The sequence below is a fragment of the Leuciscus leuciscus genome (genome assembly GCF_965113295.1).
Source record: "Leuciscus leuciscus genome assembly, chromosome: 3".
Classification (NCBI taxonomy): Eukaryota; Metazoa; Chordata; class Actinopteri; order Cypriniformes; family Leuciscidae; genus Leuciscus; species Leuciscus leuciscus.
In genome coordinates, this window is record NC_138727.1 from 14,024,817 (window position 1) to 14,044,409 (window position 19,593).

The 19,593-nt window shown below is 35.2% G+C and overlaps 1 protein-coding gene and 1 long non-coding RNA gene across 3 annotated transcripts in view; one reads left to right on the plus strand and one right to left on the minus strand.

The window, feature by feature from the left end:
- Window positions 1-19,593, plus strand: part of tusc3 (tumor suppressor candidate 3) — a 91,951-nt gene that overhangs the window by 45,050 nt on the left and 27,308 nt on the right. The gene's annotated exons all lie outside the window — the stretch shown is intronic.
- LOC309495909 lies at window positions 10,652-14,257 on the minus strand. Of its 2 annotated transcripts, XR_014204864.1 has the most exons (4): window positions 13,880-14,257; window positions 13,259-13,376; window positions 12,949-13,111; window positions 10,652-12,427 (listed from the first exon to the last, which is right to left on the minus strand). It is a non-coding gene; the product is annotated as an uncharacterized lncRNA (long non-coding RNA). The 2 variants fall into 2 exon arrangements; XR_014204865.1 differs by having other exon boundaries at window positions 13,259-14,257.

The window sequence follows — 19,593 nt, forward strand, 5'->3', positions numbered from 1 at the left end:
AGCATATGCATTGTTTTTGTTTTTGTTTGCACAGAGGACCCATATTTGAGTCCGGCTCGTGACATTTTCAGATCTAACCATCCCTCCCCTCTGCTTTACTCCCTATCCTTTCATCTCTCTCTCAATGTTTCTAGGAATACGAGGCAAAAACAATCTATGAAATAGAGACAATGCAAATACTGTTACTATTATAATTGTATACTATATATATGTAACACACACACACACACACACACACACACACACACACACACACACACACACTCTGCCTTACATTACCATTCAACTGTTTTCTATATAATATATTTAAAAATGTAGTTTATTCCTGTAATGGTAAAACGGAATTCAGCAGACATTATTCCAGTCAACAGTGCTACATGATCCTTCAGAAATCATTCTAATATGCGTTTTTATTGTATAATAACATTTCTTATTATTATCAATGTGGAAAACAGTTTTTTGTGGAAAACGTAATACTTTTTTCAGAATTATTTGGCAAATATAAAGTTCAAATGAACAGCATTTAGTTTAATTAGAATTTGTAACATCCCAAATGTTTTTACTGTCACTTTTGATAAAAAAAAAAATAAAAAAAATGTGTGTGTGCAAATATTAATATAGCAGGGTTCCTAAACAGGTTGGTAAAATATGGAATTTAATTTGAGTAATTTTCATGTCTGGATAAGTATGGAATTTTTTTTTTGAATATTTCCAGACTATTGCCCCTATTCAGTTTTCAAAAAATTAATTTATCATAAAGAACAGTGTTTTCTTGGAAAGTTTAGTGACCCTATTAGTGATTGTCAAACACGACTGAATGAATTCAAGGCGCACATTTGCATTACGCAAAACTCTTTGTCCTTACCATAAGCAAGTATCTTTTAAAATTCACAAAGAGAAACCAGCAACAGAGTAAAGAGCAAACAATCATCTTAATCAGACTGTACTTTGCTGTTTGATGATCATGCAACATCAAACCACATTTACAGTATCAAACTGGTGTGTCAGAGGTGAATATATGAAGGTTATAAAGCATTTTAGGTTTGTATGTAAGTGCATGATATCACTTTGAGACAACCAAATACATTAAAAAACAGAAAATATTACAGATAACTGTACTATATGCAAAATATAGTGCTGAAAGTAATGCTGTGTGAACCATTTATGTTCAAATTGGTCTGAAAAATTTACAGAGAGGATTTGAAATTTGAGTCTGGAATTTTGAAATGGAAAATGTGTATTAAGGAACCCTGTTATAGTATCATATTATATTAAATATAGGATGCTAATAGAGTGATGTAACATTAACATTTAGTGTGATTTAATTATTTATGATAACCAAAAATGCTTAAAGCCAGCTAGACACAGCACAACAATGGAAAATAATATATTTCTCGAGGGGTGTGTGTGTTGATTGTTTAAATAATGGACCTTTTTAATATAGCCAAGGCTTGTTGTTAATATGTACCATCCTGTGATATATTTACACAAAAACAATCCACAGCAGCTGTTCTGCATCTACCTCTTATTGGCTTCTAAGTGATCCCTCCAGTCAATAACACAATAAATCTGAAATGATTAAGGCCTTTTAATTATTAAAATATAAATAAGAGGATCAGCTTCTTTCAGTGCATAATCCTTCCCAGTAGCACTTCATCACCGTCCCTCATTAAGCTCCAGACAGGAAGTTGAAGCTGCGTTTCTTCATCTAATAGCCCTCTGAAGCAGAGGTGAAATGAAAATGCTGATGACATGGGGAAATTAAAGTCAGTGAGGTAAGATTGTAATATTTAACCTGTGCTATACAAAATATACCATTAGTGCCATTGTAAAGTTATACCCCCATTGACTCAAGACCTCGATGCAAATTACCTTCCAGAGCCTAATCGACAATTAAAACATTTCCGTATCCAGGAAGAGCTAAAATATGCAAGAATTTCAGAGTAATGCCATATATATTAGATGGTATTACAGTATTTTTTTAAGTATTTAGTAAATATTACATCATGTCATAGTCATCAATTTGACACTATTTTACGCAGACTCAAATTACATTTAATTTACTCTAATGTATAAGATGACAAAAATGTGTCATTTTTCTAGCTCAATATTTAGCTCAATGTTACAGTTAATCTGCCTTCAGCTCAAGTCAAACCTCAAACATACTGTGATTTTATATTATTTAAATCAACTGTAATCTTTCCAGATTGTTGAAATCTGTTTTTGTCATGTGTAGACTAACATTCAAAAGGTCGTGTTCTGTTTCTTTAAAACTTTAATCAATTTAATACATCATTGCTGAATAAAAGTGACCGTAAAGAAAACATTTACACGCGCACACACACCCTTTGTAAATAAAGTGATGGCTGCCTGAACATTCAGATTTACCATAACATGAATAAATTACAGTTATTTTAAATTGTAATAATATTTCACAATTTTACAGCTTATACTAGTATATATGGGAAACTAGTGCAGTACAAGTCGTTTGTTCTTGAGGTCCTTTGGAGCTTAGTCACAAGGTTAAGAAAAGATGCAGAACCAGTGCAATGTTGCAGTAAAATGTGAATAGAAAACATAGTTGCGTGAAAGCCACATTCAGTGATTTGGTACTTAAAAATTAATTATGAGTAATAGATAATGTAGTCACTCTGTTCATTCTCATAAAATAACCCTATACACAAAGCATGAAATATGAAACAGAAAATATTGATTTCAGTTCAAATTATTGTTTTGTGTCAGCAGACAGGGCAAAGTGCTCCAAGAGACATGTAGGTAACTGGTTGGGATGGAAATCAATTGAACAGTTTAGAGACCATTATACAAACATATTTGACTACAGAGTGCCATGTTTGGCCAATCAGAATCAAGTATTCCAGTCTTGCGATCTTGTCCGTCCATTTCATGTGAAGATATAAATACATAATTGTACACTTAGTATCAAAAAATGAGGAGCTTCTATAAATAGCTAAGATATCTCCACAAATGCTTGACTTCTCAGAGTATAAAAATCTCAGTCTTTTGGAAAAAGACAGGAATCAAAAAGGCAGAAAACAAACGAGCAGAAAAGCATCTCCGAATGACAATTAAGCCAGAGCCATAGAGGCTAATGTACTATAAATTGTTAAAAAGGCTCATAGTGTGTCTCATTTGTTGTACAGGATTGGATGGTAAATGATGGTTCATTTATTTGGAGGATGTTCTGGTGAAGAGATAATGAGGGGAGGGAGGGGTGGTGTTGATTCACTATGTTATTGTCTTTTGCTATTGTTTTTATTTCCTCTTATTCTGAGAATGTGGCGGTTGTGGCCTAAAGACAGCCTTTATGAAATATCCAGGCCTGAACATTGATCCAGAGACATAAACACACTGCTAACAATGCCATGAATCCCATACTCCAGGCACTGAACATCTAGCTCACAACAGGAGAATTTCTGCGGATTGATCTGCGGTCCTTTAATCCCCAAGCTGGACCTGAAGGGGACACTTCTATTAGTGTGAAAGTACAGTGTCAACTCGTTCTTAATACTCCCAAAAATACAAAACTTGAGCAGGCAATGAAAAGACCGACAGTGATTCTGCAGAACCAATACTGTTTGATAAAATATATATATATTAGAGGTGGGCATAGATTAATTTTTTTAATCTAGATTAATCTAGATTAATTTTGAAATTAATCTAGATTAATCTAGATTAAAATGGCTCATTTGAATTCTGCCGAAGGCATTCAGAATATGTGTGCTACCCAAATAATGACTATAAAAGTAAGTCTTTGAGAACGGGTTTCTCAAGCCAGGTGGCGCATTAGACCAGGGGCTCATCTCCTGTTTCCAAAATGCATCACAAACTGCTTGAGAAAGCTGTTCTACTCATAGACTGTAAAAGGTTACTACTGTACTGTTACCGTCCGTAGGCAACATTAGGTAGGCCTATGTTATTATCAACTACTATAGGCTATCAATTAGGGATGGGCGATATGGCCTAAAATCTATATTGTGATATACATTGCAGCCTCTTGCGATAACGATTTACAGTATATTATAATAAAACCATTTCAGAACAGAATACACAGACCCATGCTAAACAACTGCTAAATGTTTTTTTTTTTAAAGGGTGTATGTAGTTTTGAGAACATATATTGTGCAAAACTGTAAGTACACAACATCATTTTGCAGATAAATAAAATGTAAGTACACTAGCTGCAGAGACTTAAGTAGGTCTAATGTTTATTATGGCTTGGAGCTTATGAAACCCCAAATTTAAAATTAGAATATTGTCTAACTGATGTCTTTTCAGTTAAAAAGAAACACAACAACGATTCTTAAAATCGAGATGATGTGCTACACCACTAAGCAAGGCTGGATTAGTACCCCCAGGGGCCCCTGGGCACTGAAGCTCATGGGCCCCCTCCCCTACCTGACAACCACACCCTCCAAAGGAACACACACCAGGTGTGGGATTTAACATGCCAATCACTATTGATCAAAAGCTGAATGACTAGTTCACAAGACAATGATACGAAATAAATTTTTCTGAAAAGTATGGCTGCACGATTTGGGGAAAATGTCATATTGTGATTATTGAGGTCAATATTGCGATATGCGATTGCGATATAGTAAACAAATGGTTTCATGAGTTAACTTGCTTATTTCTCAAGTAAAATGCACACACAGATTAGTGATAATGCTGACATTTGTAGCCCATTTCTCAACTCAAACTAGAAACAACAACTAAATGCACTGTGTTTTCAAATTAAAATAAATTCAATATTGTTATTTGTCTCAATAATACAAGAGTTAAAAATAAATGTCATATTTACCTGTGCCTGTCAAACAGGTAGACCTAGGACATATACCGAAATTGTCAAACTGCACTGCATAAATTATAAATTAAATATAGACTAATCCTTATTATAGCAAAAAAAAAAAAAAAAAAAACTTTAGTCAACAGCAGTGAGTCATTTTCTCTGTTCTTTTTGTTCTTTGATTAACTTTACTGACAGAAAGCTTTATTGGCTGCTGTCTCTTTAAGACCAGCTGACGGAGACGCGGCTCTCGCACGCGCCTCATTCTTTCACAACTCTTGACGTTCATCATAAGACAGCTCTTATGTTATGAAGATACTCGACAAAACGGACATTTTGGCATAATTGTGTGTGTTATTGTAAGTTCAAGCACGAAAGATAACTGTATTCTGGCGTGCTGTCTGTGCGCACGATACTGGCGCGCGCGCGTCTTTGGTATTCAGTGATATCATGTTTCGTTTTGAATTTGAGGTGGTAGAACGGATTAGCTGCTAGTCGTGTGTTAACTTACCGAACTGTTACCCCACACACTCTGTATATAGTTTGCTGCTGCTCGTCTGACGGCTTAAACCCGAACCAAGTCCAAATAATGGATGTTGCACCGATCTTTTTCACCAGCTTTCACTTTCAGTCGTGTTTACTTAAGATGACGACGAATATGCGTTGCAGCCGGGTTTACCTCGCGGCCGCGGGTAGATTGCGTCATCATAGCTTGTGTAGTATAGAGCCATCTCCCAACCCAACTTGGAGAATAGATTAACGGCGATATTTTTTTTATCGCGCGATAAGAGTCTCGCGTTAACGCAGCACGTTAACGCCGATAACGGCCCACCACTAATATATATATATATATATATATATATATATATATATATATATATATATATATATATATATATTCGAAAAATTTGAATATTATGCAAAAGTTAGTGTATTTCAGTAATTCAAATTAAAAGGTGAAACTAAAATATTTAGTATATACAACTATATTCATATGCATGATTATACTTTTCAGAGGACCGACATTTCTGTATTTAAAATCCTTTTTTTTTTATTTCAGGTAATCAAATTTTCTGAGATTTTGAATATAGAGTTTTCATAAGCTGTAAGCCATAATCCATAATCCTCAAAATTATAACTTTTGCACGATATTCAATTTTTTCGAGTTTCATCATATATCACAAGCATTTTAAAATACTTACAATCGGACAGAAGACTTCTCCGTATTAATTCCCCGGGAGGCAGAATTTGTTATAAAAATAGAAGTCATTTTTTAGTTTCTTTAGCAGTAGAAATATTCTATAAGTACTCTATACAGTATAAATTAAAGTTAAAATATCAAAACGTTTTTTTTTAATCAAGGCAATATAAGCGATGGTTCTGGTGCCAGAAAAGCTCTTCAGGTGGTCATGAAGCAGCATCTGATGTCACTGTGTCACTGTATAACGGATATTTAAAGATAGATTGGTGACCTCCCCAAATAAGGTCATCCAACCCGGTAACGCACCCTTCAAAAAAGGGCCTGTTTTATGCGTTCTCCTCCGCATTTGGCGAGCTCCTTTCCTCATGTCTGAATCACTTTTCACCCACGGCAACACACTTGACACATAATAGTGTGTCTCTAACTCTAATGCATATTTTCTTCTCTACTTTGAGCCTAAATAAGTAATGTGTAGAGTGATATGTAGAGCGGTCTTATCCTTATCTCTTTGACCTCAAATTTAACATATGCACACACACATATAACTCACAGCACTGCTCTGTGAATACTATAACACGTCATACAAATGTTATATTCATTGTATTATAAATAAAAAAAACCTGTGTAAGAGCTACATCATTGCCCATAAAAGGCTTTTCCAAGAAATAGACTAAATGAAACAAAAATCATTATACATAATAGATTAGTTAAATATGTCAAACAATGAGGCAGGATAATTGTATTCTTATGCATATTACACAACAATATATATATATATATATATATATATATATATATATATATATATATATATATATATATATATAAAATTTATTGTGTTACATTTAATTGTGTAATTGTGTACATATTGAATAGATTGCTTTTAATTTTTGTGACCGTTCAGGGTCATGTGAGTTCATGTCGAAAGGAATTTTATGCGATATGGCCAAAGCGTACAAGCGAACAATTAGTTATCCATGAGAAAAAAATATTATTCTTTGCTAAAAGGCCTCAGTCGTACACAAAACTATAGCATGTTGCTGAGATAGATTTTTGGTCATCATTTATAGTTGTGCATTGGAGTGTGAAATTAAAAAAAAAAAAAGTGGAAAGAGGTTGTGCGAGAGACAGTGGTTGGGGGAAAAAAACATTACCCTGATTTTCTAAACTAAACGCTACATTTGCATGAAATTATATTTCTCTTGTCAGACTCTGAAAGTGCCATTTCCACATTTTCTCCGGCTTCATCCTGCAGCCCAGAGCAAAACCCATTTAGAGAGTAGAAGGTTGTTTTGATGATGAAGGCATCTGACTGCTTACTGACGAAATGGCGAGGAAATGTGAGGTGAAGCTACGCATCTACTTGTGGTTTCACACCTTAGGATAGATCACACACACACAGAGACACCTTGCTGTGTTGATACTCAGGATGAACACGCTCTAGGCCAAAAGAGCTGAACAATTCTCAACATTTCCCTGGTTTTTATACCGTGCTATAAAGGAATTTATTTTGTCTTTATTTTTGGGATTTATGGAAATTTTAATAACTATTACAAAAATGCCTCTAAGTCAAGGTAAAAGGCACTGAGAGTTATTTGTTATGAGATGCTTTCATTTTTTTTGCCAAAATCAGATAGTGTATCAGTCGAAACAAATGTTCTTTTGATCAAATCAAATGGTTTAGCACGTTTTTACCCCAAAGTACCTGCAGTATTCCCACTTGAATGATTCACAATGATTATAAAGTCATTAGTGAGACTTTTCTCTTTAAAATCATTGTTTCTCCATGATAAAGTAGAAAATCACTTCACAACACTCACTAACACTGGTTTGGAATGTTAACACAGACAAGTTGAGTGATGCAAACTGCTTGACCAATCAAACTTCTGGACCGGAAAGAGGTTAATTCTCTAGTGTTTGGCCTGAACTCTTCTTTTTGTGCGATTAATTCACTTAAAAAGTTTGTCTCTTGAACTTTCTTTGAGGACTTGATCACGTATATCCAGTGTTCTCTTTCAAAGTCACCTGAAGATGCCAGTTCCTCTGCCCGCATTGGCCTTTAGTTCACCATTTTCATTTCATTTCCCACAATTTGTTAATGAACCCTTGCAGCCTCTCTGTATCTACCAACAGTAAGAGGTAAATCATCTGCCCTTCCCTTCCAGCATGTTGTCACTTTTATTACATCTCGGCAAATATTTTGGCTTTTAGCTTGGACGAAACTTTGCTGGGGAGTCTTTATTAACCGAATTGAACTGTGAACTGAAGCATTAAATAAATGTTGCACTCGAGGCAGAGATTTTTCAAGATCTCTTCCTGGCAACTATTTTTTTTTTTTTTTTTTTTATAAACTCGCTGATGCAGAGGGAGTGTAGCAATAGAAATGAATCTGTACAGCAAATGGGAGCTTTAATTACAGCTGAAACAAGAGACCTGCGGAGAATAATAATAATAAAGAAAGCCAAAAGGAAAATAACAAACAGGAGAAGGAAAGGCAGATTAACTGTGAATTAATCACGTTGACGCCAATATTCCATTTTGCCAGCAGGAGGTTTTATGCTTAACTTTTCTCATTGTATTTGTGACAGCTAATGAATGGTGCATGTAAATAACCACAAAATACTTGTAGTCAAGGTTTTTTTTTTTTTTTTTTTTTTTAAATAAGCAGCCTCGTTGTGTATTACCTGTTTGGGAGGCAGCATTTTTTTGAGTCTCATTGTTGATTCTCCATTGGTATCAACTGGAGCTGTCAGTCAGATCCAGTCCGGAAGACTCCAGACTGTCTGCCACTGTGACCTCTCACAGCTGGTCAGTTTCCAACAAAACCTTTTTTCTTTGTTGACATTCATCCGTTTCCATGTGTTGTCTATTTGTATCCAGCGCATGGTGTGGTCGATTGGTGGTCGATTTATACAGGAAGCTGTTATTTTGAGGCATTGTAAAGATGTGAACATATTGCTACAAAATAAGCTACTATATATATATCTTTTTTTTCTTTTTTTTTGCCGCCAGGGGTCGCTAACCTCTTACAATAACAAAGGCGTAGGTTGATGACACATACGCAGAATTATGGAAATTGTCATCATGCCAAAGGATCTAATAATGTTTATGGATGAGTGAATACATTGATGTTTTTAACATGACTGTGGTATGAAGCAGTATGATTGCTAATGAGAGACAGATATCAGCGCTACACGCGAGTCCCGCGGATATAAAGGAATAAGGACATTTCATTCTACCGAACTACCCGCAAGTGCTGAATTACTACTCACACAGGTCAGTTTATTAGACGAATGAAACTTGTGAGGTAACGCAGCACTGTTTCTACACTATCACACTAAACTGCATTTGAGTGTGTTGAAAGTTAGAATGTTATTCTATGTGTTAGTTTGTCTGTATGAGACTATCAGAAAGCTAGATCAACATTAGAATAACATACTGATCATATTCTAACATTTCATCATGTTGAGCTATATAACATTGATTAGTTTTATGTACATTTGCTCACCTCTACATTTGCGCGTCTCTGTCAAGTCGAAGTTTGTCACGGACATGGAGCTCTCGGCATCTCGAAAACACCACGCTGATATTGATCCTCGTTTTAGTTCTCCTTTTGTCCCAAAGTCTGCTTGCCATGATCCATAATGTTTGAATGAAACAACAACAGCGTGAGCGTGCCGCTAGACGTAACACAGTTGTCCACGTCTGTCGCCATGGTTACTATAGCAGTACGAGCGGAAACCAGGGATAACGCGATAAACATCATTGACAGGCGACAAGTGAACAGGGACGAGCCGTTATTTAAAATTGGAATTTCTCTGAAATTGGAATTCTTTGGGAACTTTTGGGATATTGTAAGTACACAACTGCAGGTAATATATCACACTGTGCAAGTTATTTTGGGATATTTTATTACAAAATTCTTACATATTGTACCTTTAATGGATGCAGTTAGTAAATATAGATAAAGGAATAGTTTACTTTAAAATGAAAATTCTGTCATCGTTTACTCACCCTCAAGTTGTTTTAAACTTTTATGAATTTCTTTCTTCTGCTGAACAAAAAATAAGATATTTTGAAGAATGTCGGTAACCAGACAGTTGATGGACCCCATTGACTACTTTTTTCCCTACTATGGAAGTCTATGGGCTCCATCAACTGTCTGGTTACTGACATTCTTCAAAATGTCGTCTTTTAAAGGAACACTGTAAAATCCGATTAGTTCAGCTTACTCAAAAAAAGCATGCAAACCGATTGCACTTAAAAAACTAAGTAACGTGAAATAGGAATAGTATGTAGTACTAACAAGTGCATGTCTAGTAGTGTACACTTACAAGAGAGTTCTAGTAACTTAAAACTAATTTGTATAGTATACTTGATCATTTACTTTAGATGTACTCATTTATGCTAGTTGTGTTAACTCTGATGTTTTCTGCATACAACTTGGAATTACTGAGTTTACTTTACTTCAAAAGCAATCCAGTTTACTTGTTAAAACCATGCAAACCGATTGCACTTAAAATAGCAAGTAAGCTTTACTCCAATAACTTAAGTGCTATCAATCATCTATTATATATCATTGAGAATACTTTCACAATTTTACAAAGATAACATTTACAACTGGACAAATAAATCTAAGGCAATGATACAGTTCAAAGGTAAATTTATTGTATTTGTTTTCTTAACAACTGACACAGGGGTGGTCCACACAAGTTTGCATTGGGGTATACAATTTATGTAGTCACTTTAGTTTTTTTTAGTTTTTTTAAAACAAAAAAACAGAAACACGTTATAAGGTTCATTAGTTAACATTAGTCAGTGTATTAACTAACATGAACTAACAATGAGCAATACATTTGTTACAGTATTTATTAATCTTTGTTAATGTTAGTTAATAAAAATACAGCTATTCATTGTTCATGTTAGTTTACAGTGCATTAACTAATGTTAACAAATACAACCTTTGATTTTAATAACGTATTAGTAAATGTATATAAAATCTGAATCAAAATAAATATATTTAAAACCATACCCTGACTCTACTACATTCTCAACAAACAGCTTTAACAATTCAATACATAACAATTACTCACTTTAATCAATAATAATTCGAAGACCAAACTTGGTATATAGAAGTGCAAAAAAAGTGGCTACATTCATTAGCCTAAACGATGAAAAAGCAATGTCTCTGACACACATACGCTGAATGAATACGCTGACAGCATCTTAAAGGGTTAGTTCACCCAAAAAATTTAATTCTGTCAGTAATTACTCACCCTCAAGTTGTTCCAACTCCGTAAGACTTTTGTTCATCTTCGGAACACAAATGAAGATATCTGATGAAATCTGAGAGCTGTCTGTCCCTCCATAGACTGCAATGTCATTGCAACTTTCAAGGCCCAGAAAGGTAGTAAAGACATCGTTAAAATAGTCCATGTGACTACAGTACTTCAACCTTAATGTTATGAAGCGACAAGAATACTTTTTGTGTGTAAAAACTCCACCATTACGACATTATTGAATAATCTCTTCTCTTCCACTTCATTCTCCTATGCTGTTGACGTAGTGTAAAGTGCTTCTGGGTTCTACGTCAGAACGTAGGCTTATTATTGGCTGACGCTGGTCATGTGTGATGCTGGCCAATAATAAGCCTACGTTCTAACGTAGAACCCAGAAGCACTGGGCTGTTTACACTATGTCAACAGGCAGCGTAGGAGAATGACGTGGAAGAGAAGAGATTGTTGAATAATGTCATTATTTGGGGGGTTTTTGCGCACAAAAAGTATTCTCGTCGCTTCATAATATTAAGGTTGAACTACTGTAGTCACATGGACTATTGTAACAATATTTTTACTACCTTTCTGGGCCTTGAAAGTTGCAATGACGTTACGGTCATTGGGGGGTAGAAAGCTCTCAGATTTCATCAAAAATATCTTTATTTGTGTTTTGAAGATGAACAAAGGTCTTACAGGTTTTGAATGACATGAAGGTGAGTAATTACTGACAGAATTTTCATTTTTGGGTGAACTAATCCTTTAACTTGCTCATGAACTAATGGGTAGACAATTTTAAACAAATGGCTTCGTTTCCCTTTTATTTTGCACATTTGATTACTCAACAGGAGATTTTTTAGAGATTACAGTTTTGGTGGGAGTTTGTTCTGTCCCAAACCAAGCATCAATTTCTGAATGAAGTTAAAAGTATTTTTCAAGTCTTTTGGGTAATCCAAATTTAAAGCATAAGAATGACCAAAATAGATTCAAATTGTCTGAGGCAGGTTCTGCAGATTATCCATTACAATACCTCTCTCAACAATGATGTCAGTAGACACTGGGCAAAGTTAGAGAGGGAAGTTCTTCCTCATCAATGACAGTCAGCACCCCAACAGATAGTTGTGCCCAGGCTTCATCAACATCACATACCTGAATGAAACCAAAAAATAAAAATATTACAACAGGGAAAAGTGAAAAGGCTTGATTAATTGACAGTTATCTGCCCTGAATACACTGCCTTTAATTAAAATGTCCCATTAAGTTTATATAATTTATATATTTTTTTATTTTATGCCGACTTTTAGGGATAGTTCACCCAAAAATGAAAATTAGCACATGATTTACTCACCCTCAAGTTATCCTGTGTGTATATTACATTTTTCTTTCAGATGAATACAATCAGAGTTATGTAAAAGAAAATGTCCTGTCTTATCCAAGCTTTACAATGCAAGTGAATGGCCGTATATTGATGGATAGATGCACTTTTATCATGGATGGATGCATTCTGATGGACTTAAAAAAATATACAGCCATTCACTGCCATTATCAAGCTTGGATGAGACAGGACATTTTCTAATATAACTCTGATTGTACAACAGCTAGATAGATTGTAAGCAAAACCATGATCAACTCAGAATAATAATAAAAAATTAAGGCTGCAGTAAACTCACCCCTGTATTAATTTGCTGCATAAGCTCATCTAATTTCTCTCCAATGCTTCTTGAAGACTTGAAGATTGTGACAAAGCGTGGTGTGTAGCGATCCACAGCACCATAAAAGTTACTCTGCAGTCTGCAGATCTGTGGGGACTATCCTGTTAAACTCTGAAAACACCTACAACACAGGCAAAAAAAAAAAAAAAAGGCATGGGACAGTGTGGAAATCTTTTCAATGCATGGTCAGGCCAACAGGCCAATTCTAAAGCCAAACCTAAACAGAATGTGGTTTCTCATGGTGGAAACGGTATGAATAAGTACTTACTTGTCTCTCTGTAAAAAGAGCTGGCCACTGCTCCATCTGCATCCACAATTTCACGTCTTTGCATTGAGAAGGTCTGGTCCATCTTTGATGCAATGAGAGTTCCACTAGGGTAACATCACTAGGGATAACATCACTTTACATTACTAAGTTTCTCATCTTGTTAAAAAATGGCTAATTTTATCAGCAGTGATAAAGCATTTGAGTTTGAGTAAAAAAAAAAAAAAAAAAACGTTTACAGTGCTTGCATGCATTACAATCTGAATTTACTCAATTTAAAAAATAATAGTTTAATGCTGTTGTGAAATCACAAATACTGTCAAAAAGCATTTAAATTTTACATGTAACTTAGATGTGCGCCATTTCACCAGATTTGGAACCTTAATAATTTAAACCAATGCCAGAGGAGAATGCATCAGTGAGAATGGTAAAATAGAAAACCATAATTCTTACATTTGGGACAAATAAATCGGTTTTCAGGCATTCCAGGAACAACAGGCCAAACCATATTCTTCAAGCTCCGAATATCACAATTATTTGGTAGACATTAAGGAGATCAGTAAAAATTAGCGACAGACAGTTAAAAAAAACATTCACACAAAAGTCGCATACTTGATTACTCACCTTATTATTATTATGCCAAAAACGTAGGCAGTCTGTCAAAGTCTTTCCACATCTGCAAAATTGGCGCCGAAAATGAAATACGCACAGAATCTATTGCGCATGCTCTCACAAGTGTCGCTTCTTCTTCTTTGTTTTTTCTGCACATTAGGCACGCTTTAATGTACTGCTGCCTCTCACTGGTTTAGTAACGTCATTGCATCCTTTGTTGTTACTTGCTTATTTCAAGTAAGCGTCACTCAAACGATTGAGTAACTTGTAATTTTCACCCTGCAATTGACTGTAACTCAACAAAACCTAGTAAGAAGTACGTATTTTATATTGCTGAGTAAAGTTTACTAAGTATATGTGAGTCAGGAAAGCTATTGGATTTTACAGTGAATAATCATATCAAAGTTAAATACAAGTTAAAGGGTAAGTTCACCCAAAAATGACAATTCTGTCATTAATTACTCACCCTTTAGTCATTCCACATCCGTCAGACCTTTGTTTGTCTTCAGAACACAAATGAAGATATTTTTAATAAAAAAATTCCGAGAGGTTTCTGTCCCTCCATAGAGATCTAACGCAACTGCCTCATTCAAAGCAACGCGAGTGCTTTGTTTGCACAAAAAAACATAATTTACCACTTTGTTTACAAAATAATATTATCTAAACACTGTAAAAAAATTCGAACCCTCCCAAATCAAAAATTTCAAGTGACAGATAACATCTAAATTTTTCAATTGGCCCAAGTGAAATTCTTGTTGCAATAGTCTGTTAACATTGGCTCTATGAGAAATAATACGTCAGACTAATTGAAAAATTTAGATGTTATCGGTCACTTGAAATTTTTGACTTGGGGATGTAATTTTTTTTTACAGTGAATCGTGTTCGCTCAACAATGTCAGCTCTCACGTCAACAACACGCATGCATCGTGGTGCTCTCTTGAACATGCTTTGCAGATCAATATTTTCGTAAATAAAGTGGTAAATGATGTTTCGTGAAATTAAGGTTAAACCACTGGAGTCACATGGATTACTTCAACGATGTCTTTCCTATCGTTCTGGGCGTTGAATGTGGTAGTCTCTATGGAGGGACAGAAAGCTCTCGGATTTCACTAAAAAATATCTTCATTTGTGTTTTGAGGATGAACGTAGATCTTATGGAAGTTGAACGACACGAGGGTGAGTAATTAATGACAGAATTTTCATTTTTGGGTGAACTAACCCTTTAAGCTCAGTCAACAGCACTGGTGGCTATAACGTTAATCACTACAAATATTAATTTTGACTTGTCTCTCATTTTCTTTAAAACTCCAAAGATATGAGTCCCAGTGAGTGGCAGTGAATGAGGTCAATCCATAAACATCAAAGTACTCACTGATTCATAAAACGTAAACAATATGCATGTTAACATGATTTTTACGTGAAAAAAATACTTTTCTGTGTGAAATCATTTCAAATTGTACAATTTCATATGCCACAACAATGCACACCTAAAACACTAAAATGACTGTTAGAATTACAAGAACAACTTTACAGCTCAAATAATAGTTTATAATAGTTTTAACATGAGAATTAATGTAAGTGCTTTTATTCAATTATTAGCTTCACATTTATGCTTTTTAAAGGCTCCAAAAGTGCATCCCATTTTTACTTTTGTTTTACAGTAAATTTGAGCGTAACTTATACTGAACCCAGAATATTGCTTTAAGTCATTCTTTTAACCTACACCTTTTCATGTAACATGTTTAAAAAATTTACTTATTATTATGCTTTGTGTCCCCATAAGGTGTAGTTACGGTATGTACCAGCAGAGGCACTCTACCAGCCAAAGCTCATATAAGTTATATTTTGTCCAATAAGTGATAGTTAAAATATTTCAAATGGTTTATTAGTTTCAATAATTAGCTCACATCATAATCAATGATTATAAAGCAGTGAAGTAATTAAGCTTTTAGCTGTAGTATGCAGGGAATGACTGATTTGTTTCTGTCTAACCCAGATGCCTCAGCTGGTCTGAGCGTTTAATGGCTTGTCCTATATGATGAAATCAGCACCCTCTCCTCCTGTCTTGGAGTACCTGTCTTTCTCCGTGCAGAGCAACTCTTTCCAGAGCTTGTTAGGCACCACACGGTTGTGCTGAAGGGTTGCCGTTGGCTGCTGGAGTTTTCGGTATCCCCCTGTCCATAAGCTTGAGAATTCTTTTGACAGGCTTGAAAACTCTTTCTCTAACTTGAGCTGGCAGCCTTATTTTACACACTCTGAAAGGCTGTTTGCCCTGCCACATCCAACTGGACTGAAAATGGTGGAGAAAGAACGGCTGAGTGTGTTTACAAGTGTTTTGAATATCCTGATTATGTGTTTTGATTATGTAAGAATCAGCCTGTGTTGAAGGGTGTAGATGCATTCTTCAGAAAGTGCTCGCTTTGTGCTTGAAGCGCAAATGTATCACAGTGCATTGATCTGGCAATGAAAATTAAATACATAGGTAATGAAGATTAATAATAGATTTTATTTCTTACTTAATACTTAATGTATTAAACATTGATTTATCCAAAATATAATTTTGACCTATATTCAGTAAAATGTAGATTTGTAATCTATTATGACCTTTTTATGTTTTTTTTTAGGCATATTTTTTTAGAATAATTATGAATCATGCCCAAATAGTTCGTCAATAATCAAATTGTGACAGAATTTCAGATTTTGATCCATTGCCTTATTTAAACTATAGTTTTCTCAATAATAATAATAATAATAATAATAATAAGAAAACATTTTTTTATTCCGTAGAGCAAAATTATAAAATTATTATACAAATGTTCAAAAAAAAAAAAAAAAGAATTCCATACAATTCATGCACTTTTTTCTAAATCATCTGAAGTCACATGATAGTGAAAGACAAAATATTGCATGATTTGATATCCGACCTTGTTCTTCATTAGCTGTTTCCAACTTATTTTTATGCACATTTTGGAATATTGCATAAACAAATTGCTGGAAGGAAATGCCAAGATGCGCATGAATTCTAAACGTGCATAAAAAGACGTAATCGCTCAATTGGTGCGTATACATTTTTTGATCCGATAAGAAGACATGCACATAAATTACGATGGAAACACATTTACTGATTAAATCCTTTGATGCACAAAAAAAAAAACTGACTTTGCCTCAACAGTGGATGTGATTGTGTAACTGGACTAACCAGTGGACCGATTAATGCACAGCATCACAAATGTTGATTTGATCATTCTGAAATGCATGAGCCAAAGTCTGTCATCAGAATGATTCGGTATAATGACGACCTCCCAGAAGTGTCTCGGGTGATTGCGTTCCCAAATGCCAGCCATCCGAACGCAAGATAACACATGGGATTAAAACTCTGCTTTATTTGCCAATGTTTTATGCGATTATTCCAATTTTGCGCATAAGTTAAATTGACAACTTTGGATGGAAACATACAGTAGCTATTGGTGCAATGTGCATGAATCATCATTATCAGGATTTGAATGTCATAATTAATCAGTTGATCCAGGTTTTAATGTTGCATTCACAAACTAGATTGATCCAGTTCTTCAAAATTCACCTTTCTGTTCAACATAAGAAAAAGTCGAACAGGTTTTGAATGAAATGTGGGCAAGTAAATTATTACAGAATGTGCATGTACATTTTTTTTTGTACATTCTGTTTGAAAGATTGTCAAAGCAAATATTTCAACCCGATCTCACGGCAATTCGTATGAATTTTACGAGGTGGCTAATTCGTATGAATTCATACGACCTCATTCGTACAAATTAGTGCGATTTTTGCTAAATCATACATATTTTACGAGTTGCCCAATTCGTACGAATTATCTACCCCTGATCCCTCCCCTAAATCTACCCATCACGTGGGTTTAGACAAATCGTACAAATTCGTACGAGTGAGGTCGTGCGAATTCATACGAATTAGCCACCTTTTACTCACTCGTACGAATTGGTTGTGAGATAGCATTGAATATTTGCACCCCTATAAGTACTTATTCCGTTCCCTTCATAGTGTGCGGCTGGTTCTCTGGCTGTCGGCCAGCCTGTATCCAAGTGCCTCTCAGAGCAGCCCGCTGATGAGCTGGCGCTCCAGACAAATTGATCTGAATCAAAACCACTCCAACCCAAAAAGAGTGCTCATTTCAAGGGAGAGATGTCTACCATTCACACAGAACCGTTTGAAACGTTATCCACGTGAAAGGATGCGGTGTACTCTTAATTTGGAAATGTCTTGGATTGAACAGTTTTGCACTTATACGCCGATTATAAGATCTAAGTCAACGCATTAAATCCACCATCAACATTATACACCCAACCCCAGTCTTTTAAAACCAGACTAAAACTCATTGGAAGGAGTGACAGGCCTCAGGGGGACTAAAGTCATGGTGATGCCAACACTGAGCCACTGCAGGGCCAGCGCATCGCCAGCAATTGAGTGAGTGGAGACGTAATGCTTGATGACAGTGTAGTGGGGTAATGAAAGGTTGCTCCCACACAGAGTAAAAATTCAATCTGCCAGCAGAAACCGCAAAAATTCCTCAAAAGCCTGATAGATGCTCCCAGCTACGTACTGCGCATTCAAACCTGAGTGACTGGATTTTTGCTTCCTATCAAGTGCTCCTTTTAATGTGGTTTTATGATGAAACACCGAGGGAAGAAAATGGCCACTGCGCTTGAACGAATGCTTCGGTTGTTGGCACGATATAAGCAATGTTACAAAACTGATGATGCATGAAATGTCTAAAAAAAAAATACCTTGACCTTTTTGGGGGCTATTTTGTAAACAAAACACACACACACACACACACACACACACAAAAAAAGCAAGGACTCAACTGCCTTTGTAAGGGCTCTTTAGCTGGCTGCCCACGGCCAAACATGGCCCGTCAATCATTTTTATACAGCTTTCCGATTGATTTTGATAATCGCTGGAGTGCCTGATACACCAGGGCATACTTTGCACAAATCTTAGCAATGGATCGTCCATATTCAGAGTGCGTTTAAGCTTTTTCTGCCCACAGTTCAGCTATAGTAGGCATGAACTAGAAGTATTACATTTCTATGCTGTTTTATCCAATAAAATTTATCTAAATCGTTTTTGTCATCTCCAGCCAAAATGATGACTGTCTTATTTGTTACAGAAAGAAATTGTGATAAAAAGTAAACCAAAGTTTTGGTTCAAAGAAGAAATTCTTCAAAAATCATCTCTTCTTATGTGTAAAATGAGAGTTCTATATCAGTGGTGACTGGTGGGTTTTAAAATAGAGGCAGAAATGGCATATACAGCAAGACAATATGTCAATATCAATCATTTCACTCACCTAGCCTATCTTGAAGCAAAAATCCATCCTTCTGTCCTTTTAAATGTCCGTGTTAAAAGAGCACGTTCAGCCATTTAGCGCTGATAAATGTAGCCTACAGTATATCCAACTTTAGGTGTGGTCTTCCTTCATTTTTAATTTGTAGCTGCTGTTCAAATAGTACATTTGTTGGTGATCAAATATTCAGAATCTCTGTAATTAAGGTAGTTGGTACATTATCAGCATTAGCAGTTCAAACTAATAATTAGTTCCACGTAATTTTCTTTTCTATGATGATTGGTTAATATACCGAGGGAGGCTAGACTCCTCTGCAATTAATTTTTTTTCTCAACACTCTTAACCGGTGAAAGTGAAATACTCAATGGTGATTGTCTATTTTATTATA